The sequence below is a fragment of the Capricornis sumatraensis genome, chromosome 1 (genome assembly GCF_032405125.1).
Source record: "Capricornis sumatraensis isolate serow.1 chromosome 1, serow.2, whole genome shotgun sequence".
Taxonomy (NCBI): Eukaryota; Metazoa; Chordata; class Mammalia; order Artiodactyla; family Bovidae; genus Capricornis; species Capricornis sumatraensis.
This window is the reverse complement of record NC_091069.1, coordinates 176,176,208-176,188,620: the sequence shown is the minus strand read 5'-3', so window position 1 is coordinate 176,188,620 and position 12,413 is coordinate 176,176,208. Positions and strand designations below refer to the sequence as shown.

At 35.7% G+C, this 12,413-nt stretch overlaps 1 protein-coding gene across 1 annotated transcript in view; it reads left to right on the top strand.

Annotated features, from left to right (window-relative positions):
• Window positions 1–719: 719 nt before the first annotated feature.
• The window catches only part of ZNF148 (zinc finger protein 148), a 103,939-nt gene continuing 92,245 nt past the window's right edge, over window positions 720–12,413 (top strand). Inside the window, exons 1-2 of the mRNA XM_068973193.1 lie at window positions 720–757; window positions 11,761–11,896. The gene's annotated coding sequence lies outside the window, so the exon portion shown is untranslated. The remainder of the gene's footprint in view (window positions 758–11,760; window positions 11,897–12,413) is intronic.

Sequence of the window (12,413 nt, the reverse complement as noted above, 5' to 3'; positions counted from 1 at the left end):
TTTCAGGTTTCAGTCCTCATTACCTCCATTTCATATACCGGGAAAGCATATCCCAATTGCAGGAAGAAAATTATATATGTCCAATATCAATGCAGTACCAACATAGAGGGTTAATTTTCTATGTTAGTTGCTAAAAGATTGATTATAGTATGACATTAAAAAAAATCTGTGGACGATTTTAACATTATTAAACACCTTTGTCTCAAAAATTTTAAATACTTAACATTTTCGTAGTTTCAAAAACAAATGTTTTTAATATAATTAAACTTTTGAGATGAGGGAAATGTTACTGTGAGATTTCATCAGGAATAGAACTGTTTGAGTAGTTGAGAACATCAACATATGATTTTAGTGAAGTACATTTTGTGTCCTCCTATTTTAAGTTGTTGATGGTAATTCTAGTCTGTTGCCCTGATTTTAAAGAAATCCTAATCCTTAGCTAAAAGCTAAATTTGAAAAAGTCCGATTAGTGCCTGGGTCATTTCTTCATTTAGCACTGATGGGTCATTACAGTTGCACTGTTCTAAGTGAACTAACATTATTTAATCCATGGAAAGAATTTTGTCTGATTTAGCACATTTTGATATAAACTGTTTAACTGTTTTATCTGGCTTTAAGAATGTATCTAATCATGATTTTTTTGAGGGGAATAACCTGTATTTTTGTACTTTTATAGGCTAGAGGGAGGAACCAACAGCTTGGAAATTCAACCACGTGATCTGGCGGGATGGGCATTTTCCTGACCTACTTTGTAGAGGTAATCTAGCACTGTTTCTTCACTCTTACCTGTGATTGATGCCTATATACTTGAACATGAACATACCTGTCACAGCTGTTGGATAGTACTCTGCTCTTCCTGGATAATCCCTTTTCTTTTACACTTAAATATTCCTGCAATTCAGGAGACCCTGGTTCGATTCCTGGGTGGGGAAGATCCCTTGGAGAAGGGATAGGCTACCTGCTCCAGTATTCTTGGGCTTCCCTGGTGGCTCAGCTGGTAAAGAATCGGCCTGCAATGTGGGAGACCTGGGTTCGATTCCTGGGTCAGGAAGATTCCCTGGAGGAGGGCATGGCAACCCACTCCAGTATTCCTGCCCTGTGGACAGAGAGCCTGGCAGTCTATAGTCCATGGGGTCACAAAGAGTCAGACACGGCTGAGCTACTAAGCACACAGCACAGCATGAATATTACATAGAGATACCATGATGTGAACATCTGTACACAGGAAATAATTGATGTTATTAGTTCTCTTTGATGAAAACCATTATCTTTTCTCACTTAAGAAGATTATTTGCATTTCTCTTTTTTAGGCCCAAGGTCCCTTATTTTAGGAAGACCCCAAATCCTCTCCTGTCTTGTTGGGCTATGTTGGTACATGTATTAGACCTGTGCTTTTATCTTTCAAAGTGAAAGAAAATTAAACATGAAGAGTTTTCAGGGTAATTACATGTGGCACATGTTCTCATGTCATTATTAATGATCATAACAGTTCTAAGATTCTCATCTTCACCAGACACTAGCTCAAATCCAGCTCTTGATCTTGGATTTCCAGCTTGTGGAACTGTGAGAAGTAAATGCCTGTTTAAGCCACCTGGTCTTGGATATTTTTGTTTCAGCAAGGAGCCTGTTCTTAATCCGTGTGTATCCACGCTATATGCCTGGTAGATCACAGTGAACATTCCTCTTCAGTTCAGTTCAGTCGCTCAGTCGTGTCCAACTCTTTGCGACCCTATGAATCACAGCACGCCAGGCCTCCCTGTCCATCACCAACTCCCGGAGTTCACGCAAACTCATGTCCATCAAGTCGGTGATGCCGTCCAGCCGTCTCATCCTCTGTCGTCCTTTCTCCTCCTGCCCCCAGTCCCTCCCAGCATCAGAGTCTTTTCCAATGAGTCAATTCTTTGCATGAGGTGGCCAAAGTATTGGAGTTTCAGCTTTAGCATCAGTCCGTCCAATGAACACCCAAGACTGATCTCTTTTAGGATGGACTGGATGGATCTCCTTGCAGTCCAAGGGACTCTCAAGAGTCTTCTCCAACACCACAGTTCAAAAGCATCAATTCTTCGGCGCTCAGCTTTCTTCACAGTCCAGTTCTCAAATCCATACATGACAACTGGAAAAACCATAGCCTTGACTAGATGGACCTTTGTTGGCAAAGTAATGTCTCTGCTTTTCAGTATGCTATCTAGGTTGATCATAACTTTCCTTCCAAGGAATAAGCGTCTTTTAATTTCATGTCTGCAGTCACCATCTGCAGTGATTTTGGAGCCCCCCAAAATAAAGTCTGACACTGTTTCCACTGTTTGCCCATCTGTTTCCCATGAAGTGATGGGACCCAACGCCATGATCTTAGTTTTCTGAATGTTGAGCTTTGAGCCAACCTTTTCGCTCTCCTCTTTCATTTTCATCAAGAGGCTCTTTAGCTCCTCTTCACTTTCTGCCATAAGGGTGGTGTCGTCTGCATATCTGAGGTTATTGATATTTCTCCTGGCAGTCTTGATTCCAGCTTGTGCTTTCTCCAGTCCAGCGTTTCTCATGATGTACTCTGTGTATAAGTTAAATAAGCAGGGTGACAATATACAGCCTTGATGTACTCCTTTTCCTATTTGGAACCAGTCTGTTGTTCCATGTCCAGTTCTAACTGTTGCTTCCTGACCTGCATGTAGGTTTCTCAAGAGGCAGGTCAGGTGGTCTGGTATTCCCATCTCTTTCAGAATTTTCCACAGTTTATTATGATGCACACAGTGAAAGGCTTTGGCATAGTCAATAAAGCAGAAGTAGATGTTTTTCTGGAACTCTCTTGCTTTTTTGATGATCCAGCGGATGTTGGCCATTTGATCTCTGGTTCCTCTGCCTTTTCTAAAACCAGCTTGAACATCTGGAAGTTCACAGTTCACGTATTACTGAAGCGTGGCTTGGAGACTTTTGGGCATTACTTTACTAACGTGTGAGATGAGTGCAATTGTGTGGTAGTTTGAGCATTCTTTGGCATTGCCTTTCTTTGGGATTGGAATGAAAACTGACCTTTTTCAGTCCTGTGGTCTCTGCTAAGTTTTCCAAATTTGTTGGTGTATAGAGTCCCGTACTTTCACAGCATCATCTTTCAGGATTTGAAATAGCTCAAGTCAAATTCCGTCACCTCCACTAGCTTTGTTTGTAGTGATGCTTTCTAAGGCTCACTTGACTTCACATTCCAGGATGTCTGGCTCTAGGTGAGGGATCACACCATTGTGATTATCTGGGTCATGAAGCTCTTTTTTGTACAGTTCTTCTGTGTATTCTTGCCACCTCTTCTTAATATATTCTGCTTTTGTTAGGTCCATACCATTTCTGTCCTTTATCGAGCCCATCTTTGCATGAAATGTTCCCTCTGGCCTTAGGAATGGACATTTCATTGATTAAACCAGTGGCAATTCTGTTGAATGAGAAACATAACTCTTTTCTTTTTTTTTTTCCCCTGGGTTTGGAGCTGTGAAGATAAAAGCTTCTCTTCCCACTACAGGGAAGATTTGCCCAAGAATGGACCAATATAGAGAAGAACAGCATCAAGACATAGCAAAACCAGGTGCTGATATAAGTCCCTAGATCCACCTGTGCTTGAAGCCTTCTCATTTGTGTCAACCAGTAGTTTTAAGTTAAACTACTTTCTGTTCTGTTACTTGCAACCAAAAGAGTCCTGATTAATATGTAGAATGAGGTGAATGACTTGATGGTGACTTAATAAATTGGAACCTTTATAATTATGCATTTGTGTCTGAATAAATGAATATGTCCTAAAAAAATTCTAAGATTCTCATAAATTTTGTTTTGAGTATTCTTTTAAAATGAAGATCTGAAAATATTTAATGGTCATATTTTAAGATTTCATTTAACATTGTTTACTTCTTCAGTTCAGTTCAGTTCAGTTCAGTCGCTCAGACGTGTCCAATGCGACCCCATGAATTGCAGCATGCCAGGCCTCCCTGTCCATCACCAACTCCCGGAGTTCACTCAAACTCATATCCATCGATTCGGTGATGCCATCTAGCCATCTCATCCTCTGTTGTCCCCTTCTCCTCCTGCCCCCTATCCCTCCCAGCATCAGAGTCTTTTCCAATGAGTCAGCTCTTTGCATGAGGTGGCCAAAGTACTGGAGTTTCAGCTTTAGCATCATTGCTTCCAAAGAACACCCAGGGCTGATCTCCTTTAGAATGGACTGGTTGGATCTCCTTGCAGTCCAAGGAACTCTCAAGAGTCTTCTCCAACACCACAGTTCAAAAGCATCAATTCTTCAGCGCTCAGCCTTCTTCACAGTCCAACTCTCACATCCATACATGACCACTGGAAAAACCATAGCCTTGACTAGACGGACCTTTGTTGGCAAAGTAATGTCTCTGCTTTTGAATATGCTATCTAGGTTGGTCATAACTTTCCTTCCAAGGAGTAAGCTTCTTTTACTTCTTAATTAGGTTTATTATAAGAGGGATAGACACTTAAGCTGTAGAGATTGTTATAAAAAAATTTAAAAAGGCTCTCCTCATTCCCATTCACTGTTAACATTTGTGTATGTGTATGTATCGTTCCATGTATTTTCCATACGTATGTATATGTATACATATATTTACATAATCATTATAAAAATGAAATCACAGCATACATACTGTTTAGCCAAATGCCTTTTTTGTTGTTAATTTCTGTACCTTTGCATATAATTCCTTCTCATTTCATTCTATGTAATATTCCAGTATGTCAGTGTACCATAATTATTTTAACTAGCCTCTTATTTATGAATATTTAGGTTTATTTTTTTATAGTATTAAATGGGAATATAATGAATATTCTTGGATACATTTTTGCACATATTTAAAAATACATTTGCAGTATAAATTCCTAAGGAAAAAATTGTTGGGTCAAAAGTGTGTACATTTAATAATTTGTGGTTGAATTGCCTAACTAAAAAAGTTGTCCCTACATCAGTAGTCTGGGAAAATGGGAATCTGTCTCTTTCATGATACTAGCTAGTGTCCAACTTTTTAAAATTTGTCAGGTTTTTGTTAGTATTGATTTTCAAAATTTCATTATGAGTTTCAGCATTTTTTCCCCATTGTTACTGGCCATATGTATATTTTCAGTGATCTTTTTGGTCATGTGTTAAGAAGATTGTTTTTACTCAATTTTTGCTTATCTTTTGATTTTGCTTTTGTCTTGTAGACATTTTAATTTTGTGTGATTGAGTTAGTGATCTTTTTATTCATGGTCATGGGTGGGGGAGGCGGTTTCCTGTGTAAGGTTTAGAAGGTCTTTACCACTGATTGTAGGACTCGTTTTTCCTTCCATATTGTAACATCTCTGAAAGACATGAATTTCTGTCTTGTCATAGTTTGGCATTGTTTTTTTCTTATTAACATAAAATAGTTGTGTTTCTTAGGATTGGTAGTTTTAGATTCAGTGAACTTGAAAAATTGTATGGGTTGTCTATTTTTATGGGTTAAATTGTTTAAAATCTTTCTGATTTATATTGAATATTTTTGGTATAAGCAGTAAATGGAGAGATCAGCTTTACCGTTTTCCAGATGGCTAACCATTTGTCCTCATTTCAGTTATTGAATGATGTGTTTCTTTTCTACATATTTGAAATGCCACATTTATCATATACTGAATTTCCATGTTTTTGGGGAAGGCAGAGTCTGTTTCTGAAGTCATTTCTGTTCAGTTCATCTGCCTGCTTGTATTTTGTGCTGATAGTTCTGAGAATTCTGTAAAGGAACTGCTTATAAACTCAATTTTACATAAATGATTTTTTATTAGAAAGAATAGGATTAGGGCTATTGAAGAAGAGGTATATGTTCACCATAACAACTAAAAAGATAAGATGCCTATGACAAATCTAACTTGAAAAAAAAAAGTTTATACTACTGAGGGATAGGAAAGAAAATATGATTAATTCAAATTTTTGATAGATATGATAGAAAGTTGTCATTTCACTATAGAAATATAATTGATTTTTCTTTATTGATCTAATCTCTTGTGGCCTTGCTGAACTGCTTATTATTATTAGTCCTTGTAACTTTTTTTGTGGATTTTTTAGAAAATTTCTACATATGAAATCACATCGCTAGAGGTTTATTTCTTGTTTTCTAATTTAGATATCTTTGCTTAATTGGTTGGTTGATTTTGCCTACTTGGTTTTACTAGTTAGAACCTTTAGTACAGTGTTGAATAGAAGTGGTAAAAATGTACATTCTGGTTTTTAGGAGGATAGCATTCAGTGTTTAACCATTAAACATAATGTTAGGTTTTTTTAGATACCTTTTATCAGTTTGAGGAAGTTCTCTTCTAGTCTTAGTTTGTTTAGATTTTTTTGGTCATGATTTGTCAAGAGCTTTCTTTTATGTTTATTGAGACAGCCATGTAGCTTTTGTTCTTTATTCTTTTAACATGGTGTATTATATTAATTGATTTTCAGATGTTAAACTAGCTTTGCTTTTTTGGGACAAATGTTACTTGGTCTTGGTGTAGAGGCCTTTTTTTTTTTAATCTGTTGCTAGATCAGTCTGCTAATACCTTGTTAGCATATTGTATCTGTTGATGAGAGACATTGGAGTGTAGTTTTCATCTGATGTCTTTATATCAAACTCTAGCCTTACCGATTGAGTTGGAAGATGTACCCTCTTCCTTTGTCTCATGAAGGAGTTTATGAAGGATCGATATTTCCTCTGTAAATACTTGATGGAATTCATCAGTGAAGCCATTTCTTTTGGGGAGGATTTTAAAATACTAAGTCTGTTCAGATTTTTCTGTTTCCTCTTTAGTTAATGTGTCAGTCATATGTGTCTTTTAAGAAGTTTTATAAAAGTTGTTTAATTTCTTGGCATTTATTTGTTTATAGTATTCCTTCCCTTATAAACTTTAAATTTTTGTGAGGTCAGTGTTAGTATCCCTTCTTTCATTTCTAATTTTGGTAGCTTGTATTTTTTCTTTTTTTTTTAAATTTATTTTTAATTGGAGGATAATTGCTTTACAATGTTGTGTTGGTTTCTGCCATATGACAGCATGAATCAGCCATAAGTGTGTGTGTGTGTGTGTGTGTATCCCGTTTTTTTTTTTCTCTCTTCTGTAGGTCAGTTTTTGTAAAAGTTTGTAAATTTTTTGAGTCTTTTTAAAAGAACCAAGTTTTTCTCATTTTTCTGTTTTGTATTTCATGTATTTCTGCTCTAAATTTTGAATATTTTTTTCAGCTTGCTTTAGGGTTTAGTTTGCTCTTTTTCTGGTTTATTGAAATGGAGGCTCATGTCACTGATTTGAGATTTCCACTTTTTTTCAAATATATAAAAGTATATCATTCCTTCTCAGTACTGCTTTATAAAGCTGCATCCCATTAATTTTGTTACGTTTGTTTTATTCATTCAGTTAAAAGTATTCTCTAACATCTCTTTTAATTTCTTCTTTGAGATATGTACTATTCAGAATTGTGAAGTTTAATTTTCAAATACTTGAAAATTTTCCAGTTGATAACTACGTAATTCTAATTTAGTTGATATCTACTTAAATTTTGTTATGGTTGGAAAACATACTTTGTATGACTTAAGTCCTGTTACATTTTTAAGGCTTGTTTAATGGTCTAGCATTTGATCTGTCCTGGAGAGTGTGTGCTTGGAAACAATATTTTTTATGTTGTTTGTTGGAGTTTTGTATATATGCCAGCTAGGTCTAGTTGATTGAGAGTGTTCTGTTTTCATGCCAGCTAGGTCTAGTCGATTGAGTGTGTTTTTCTGTTTTCAGGTTTTCTGTATCTTTAGCAAAATTATTTACAGTGCAGTATTGAAATCTCCAGTGATAATTTGTTGAATTTTGTTTTCTTTTTAATAATGTTATTGTTTCATTATTTTAGGGTTTATAATTGTTACAATACTTTCTTAATTTATTGGCTATCATTAGAAAGCGATATCTTTCTTCATCTTTAGTATTTGTCTTAAAGTCTGTTTTGTCTAATTCTAATGTAACCACTCCACCTGTCTTCTGGTTACTCTTTCCATGGGGGTGGGAGTGGGGTGTGTGTACGAGGGTGTGTGTGTGTCAGGGGTTGTGTGGGGGTGTGTGTCCATCCTTGTTCCCCATCTTTTTTTCTTTCAGTCTTGAATTTAAAGTATGTCTCTTGCTGGCAGCACATGGTCGAATTTTGTGCTTTTTTGTCCAGTCTGACAGTCTCTACCTTTCCATTGGGCTGTTCAGACATTCACATTAAATTATGGACTTCATTGGATTTACATTTGCCATTTGCTTTATGTATATCTCATGAGTTTTCTCAGTGCTTCCTTACTGCCTTTTGAGTTAAGTGTCTTTTAGTATGTCCTATTAGTTACTCTGTTGGTGTTTATTCTAAATATAATTTAAGATATTTTCTTTGTGGTTGCTATAATGTTTATATTATACATTTTAACATTAAATACACTTATTTAATGTTAAATTTAACATTATTTAATGTTAAAATTAACATTAACTTATTTAATGTTAAATTTAATATTAAATAAACTTATTTAATAGTGACACTAAGTCAATATCAGTAAAATATAGAAACTTTGCTCAGTATAGCTCCATTTTTTCCTTCCTCTGTTTTGCTGCTGAAGTGAAGTGAAGTGAAGTGAAGTCGCTCAGTCATGTCCAACTCTTTGCAACCCCATGGACTGTAGGCTACCAGCCTCCTCCATCCATGGAATTTTCCAGGCAGGAGTACTAGAGTGGGTTGCCATTTCCTTCTTCAGGGTATCTTCCCAACGCAGGGATTGAACCTGGGTCTCCCGCATTGCAGGCAGACGTTTTACCATCTGAGCCACCAAAGAAGTCAATTATATTTTGTCACTATTGCTATATGTATATAATATCCCTGTATGCTATAAACCTGGCAATACAGTGTTAAAAGTATTGCTTTATATATACTTATGTCTTTTAAAGATGTTAAGAGAAGAAATGAGAAAAATGTATGTATAGTCTTCTAGCTTAACCCACATATTTATCATTTCTGGTGTTCTTTTCTTCCTGTATATTTTAAGTGTGGTGTCATTTCCTTTCAACCTGATGGACTTCTTTTAGTATTTCTTGTATGGCAGGTCTGCAAAAAATTCAGTCTTTGTTGATCTGAGACAGCATTTATTATGCCTTTATTTTGAAGGGTAGTTTTGTTGCCTTCTTGGTTGACAGGTTTTTTTCTTTTAGCACTTTCAGAATGTGATTCCTCTGTCTTCTGGCCTCTGTTGTTGATTGAAAGTCAGGTGTTAGTAAATTTCTGAGTTACAGCTCAGGAAAAGCCTGCTGAATTTATGTTGCAGGCATTACTTAACACAGTATAAGGATGCAAAGACAGCAAAAGTATCTTCATACTTCCTCATCCGCTCATTGTAACAAAGCCCTTAACTGGGAGAACCTTATTCCTCTCTCTTTCCTCTTCCTCCTCCACTTCCCACTTACTATCACCTTATAATATTCAGAAAGCACTTGGATTATGGGTCTGATGAGAGAAATGCTTTCAGATAATCATTAGCCCACATCTCCAGTAACTTGTACTCAAAGATGGGATGGGGTTGTAAAGTGCTTTTATAATACAGTATTATTGTTAAAGGGGGAAAAAAAAAGAAAGCTGTTAATCGTGTTGATGGTTCTCTGCTATGCTGAGTAATTTTTCTCTTTATGCTTGCATGATTTTTCTCCTTGTGTTTGTTCTTAACAGTTTTGACTATGATGTGTCTAGGTGTGTGTCTTTGTAATTATTCTCCATGAGATTCATTGAACTTCTAAGACCTATAGATGTGATTTCTGCTGAAAAATCTAATTTGGGAAGTTTTTAATTGATGTTTTATTAAAAAAACCTTATTTCCTGCCCTTACTCTCCTCTCCTTTGGAGCTCCAGAAATGTTGGTAAGTTGGTTGCTGAGGCTCTCTTCAATTTTCTACAACCTTTTTTTCTTCACTGTCCTTCAGATTGAATATTTTCTACTGATGTATCTTCAAGGTCATAGATTTTCTTCTGCCGTCTTGAATTGTGTAGTGAAGTTTTTGTTTTAGTTACTGTACTTTTCGGCTTCAGAGTTGCCATGTGGTTCTTTTACCTAAATGCTATACCCTTACTGAAAATTTTTTTATTTGTTGATTGTTTTCATAATTAAACATTAAAGATGGGGGTCTGTTAAAATTTTTAACATGTTTATATGGATATTTTGAAATCTTTGCTTAAACCAACATCTGGGGATACTCAGAAACCATTTGTAGCAATTGCTATTTTTTATTAATGTGGGTCACATTTTTCTTCCCTCCTTTCCTTCCTTTCTCCCTCCCTCCTCTCCTTTCCTTTCCTTTCTTCCTTCCTCATCTTATAATTTTTTGTTGAAAACTGGGCATTTTAGATAACATATTGGAGTAATTTCAGATTGTGACTCCCCCATCCCTGCCTGCCTAGGTTATTGTTACTGTTGTCATTTTGGTATTATTTATATCTAATACAATCCTACTGAAATTTTTTTATTTTGATAAAAGTTTATCTGCTAAGATAGACATGCATGAGTGAACATCCAAGAAAATTCTGAAATGAAAGGGTACTGAAAGGTAAATAGCTCTGTCAGAATTTAAACTTTAAAAATATAGATACAGTGTTGAAATATTTTAAAAAGTGAATTAGTTTTATACTCTCTGAAGTATGCTTCCCTGATGGCTCAGACGGTAAAGAATCTGTCTACAATCGAGGAGACCTGGGTTTGATCGTTGGGTTGAGAAGATCCCTGGAGGAGGAAATGGCAACCCGCTCCAGTATCCTTGCCTGGAGAATTCCATGGACAAAGGAGCCTAGCAGGCTAGAGTCCATGGGGTCGCAGTCAGACGACCGAGCGGCTAACACTTTCCCTTTTTCTGAAGTACAAAGATGGACTTGTTACTGGTACTTTTTAGGTGAGAAAGACTGTTCGTCTTGCCTTTGCACCACTGTAAAAACAGATCTAAAATCATAGGATGTATCATACACCGTCTGGTCTCAGAGCTTCTTGTGGAGGAGTAAATACAAACTATTCTTTACAGATAGGATGTGATGTTTTTAAAGACCTCTAAGGTAGGAAACTCCATAAACTCTTTAGTGTATTTAGTCTGTGCTGAGAAATACTCACTGATAGGAAGTTTTCTTCCTGTGTATAGCTTATCATCTTCATTCTTATTTTTGAGGGGTATGGTATGCAATCTTCCTATGATGATTCTCATCTTCTGTCAGCTTTTCTTCTCAGATGACCTTGCTGATTGTATTTCTGTAGGTATTTCATGATTTTACAACTCTTAATTTTTTTCTGTTGTAAACGCATGTGCACTCTGTGTAGGACTAGTTCTATTTGTTGCTTGTAAGGCCTAAGATTGTATTTGCATCTCTCTTTACTTCATAGCCTCCACAAAGCAGATACTGTGTTATGAAGTGATTTTTTAATCATTTATTTTCTCTTTTGTAAATGTTTAGGTCTGTAACTTTCTGAATTTTCTTCAATATCCCATGTCTCTAAAGTTGTTCATCCCAGATCCAGGCAAATTACTTACAAGGCCAGGATTATTGCACACTTACTTCTCATCACTGTTACATTTTCCCACTTTCAGATTTAAAAACAAGTCATTCCACTGTCTATTCAGACATAGTTTACTATTTACAAAGAGTGCTCATCATTAGGCATGTGCACTTGTCCATGTTGTATTTGTACAGTATTTTTTTCTCTCCGTAAGTAATGTTTTTGTTTTTTGTTTTTTGTTTTTTTTTTGTAGGAATTGGATGGCATAAGCAATTGAGGTGGTACTAAGGGTTTCTGAAGTCTATGAAAGGTAGAAACTCAACCATGATTTCTTTTTCAACTCTACAGCATTCCCTTCCTTGAAGTCTTCATTTTTACATTAGTCTCAGGTAACTTCAGTACTTAACTTTTCATAATCATGAATAAGTAAATTTTTCTAATATAGAACTTTTTTTTTTGGCTGCTGGATTTTCATGTTGAGTTTGTGTAATAGTTTCTTTATGTTGTGTTTATATCTGGAAGAAACTTGGGATTTAATATTTTTTTTTTGAGAAAACAGTACTAAGAGACAATTGATGAATAAAGATATAGTTTTGGGTTTTAAGTTTAACACAGGAAGATATATGTAGCTTATTATGTAATCTTAGATGAAATATAAGTGGGAAGGTGTTTCCTTCTTTAACCCTTTTTCTCAGCAGGCTATTTCACATTTATCACCCATCTGTCATCAACACATATACACCCACATTAACTTTTCCAGAATTTCCAGGAAAACTATTTTCATATGTTGGAAAATTAGACCTGTTAATCAAAGTTAATGGTGTTTGGCATACAATTTTTTAAATGTGAAAGAACATACCAGTTACTGTACCTTCTTTCATATTGTTTGTATGTTTATGCCAATAT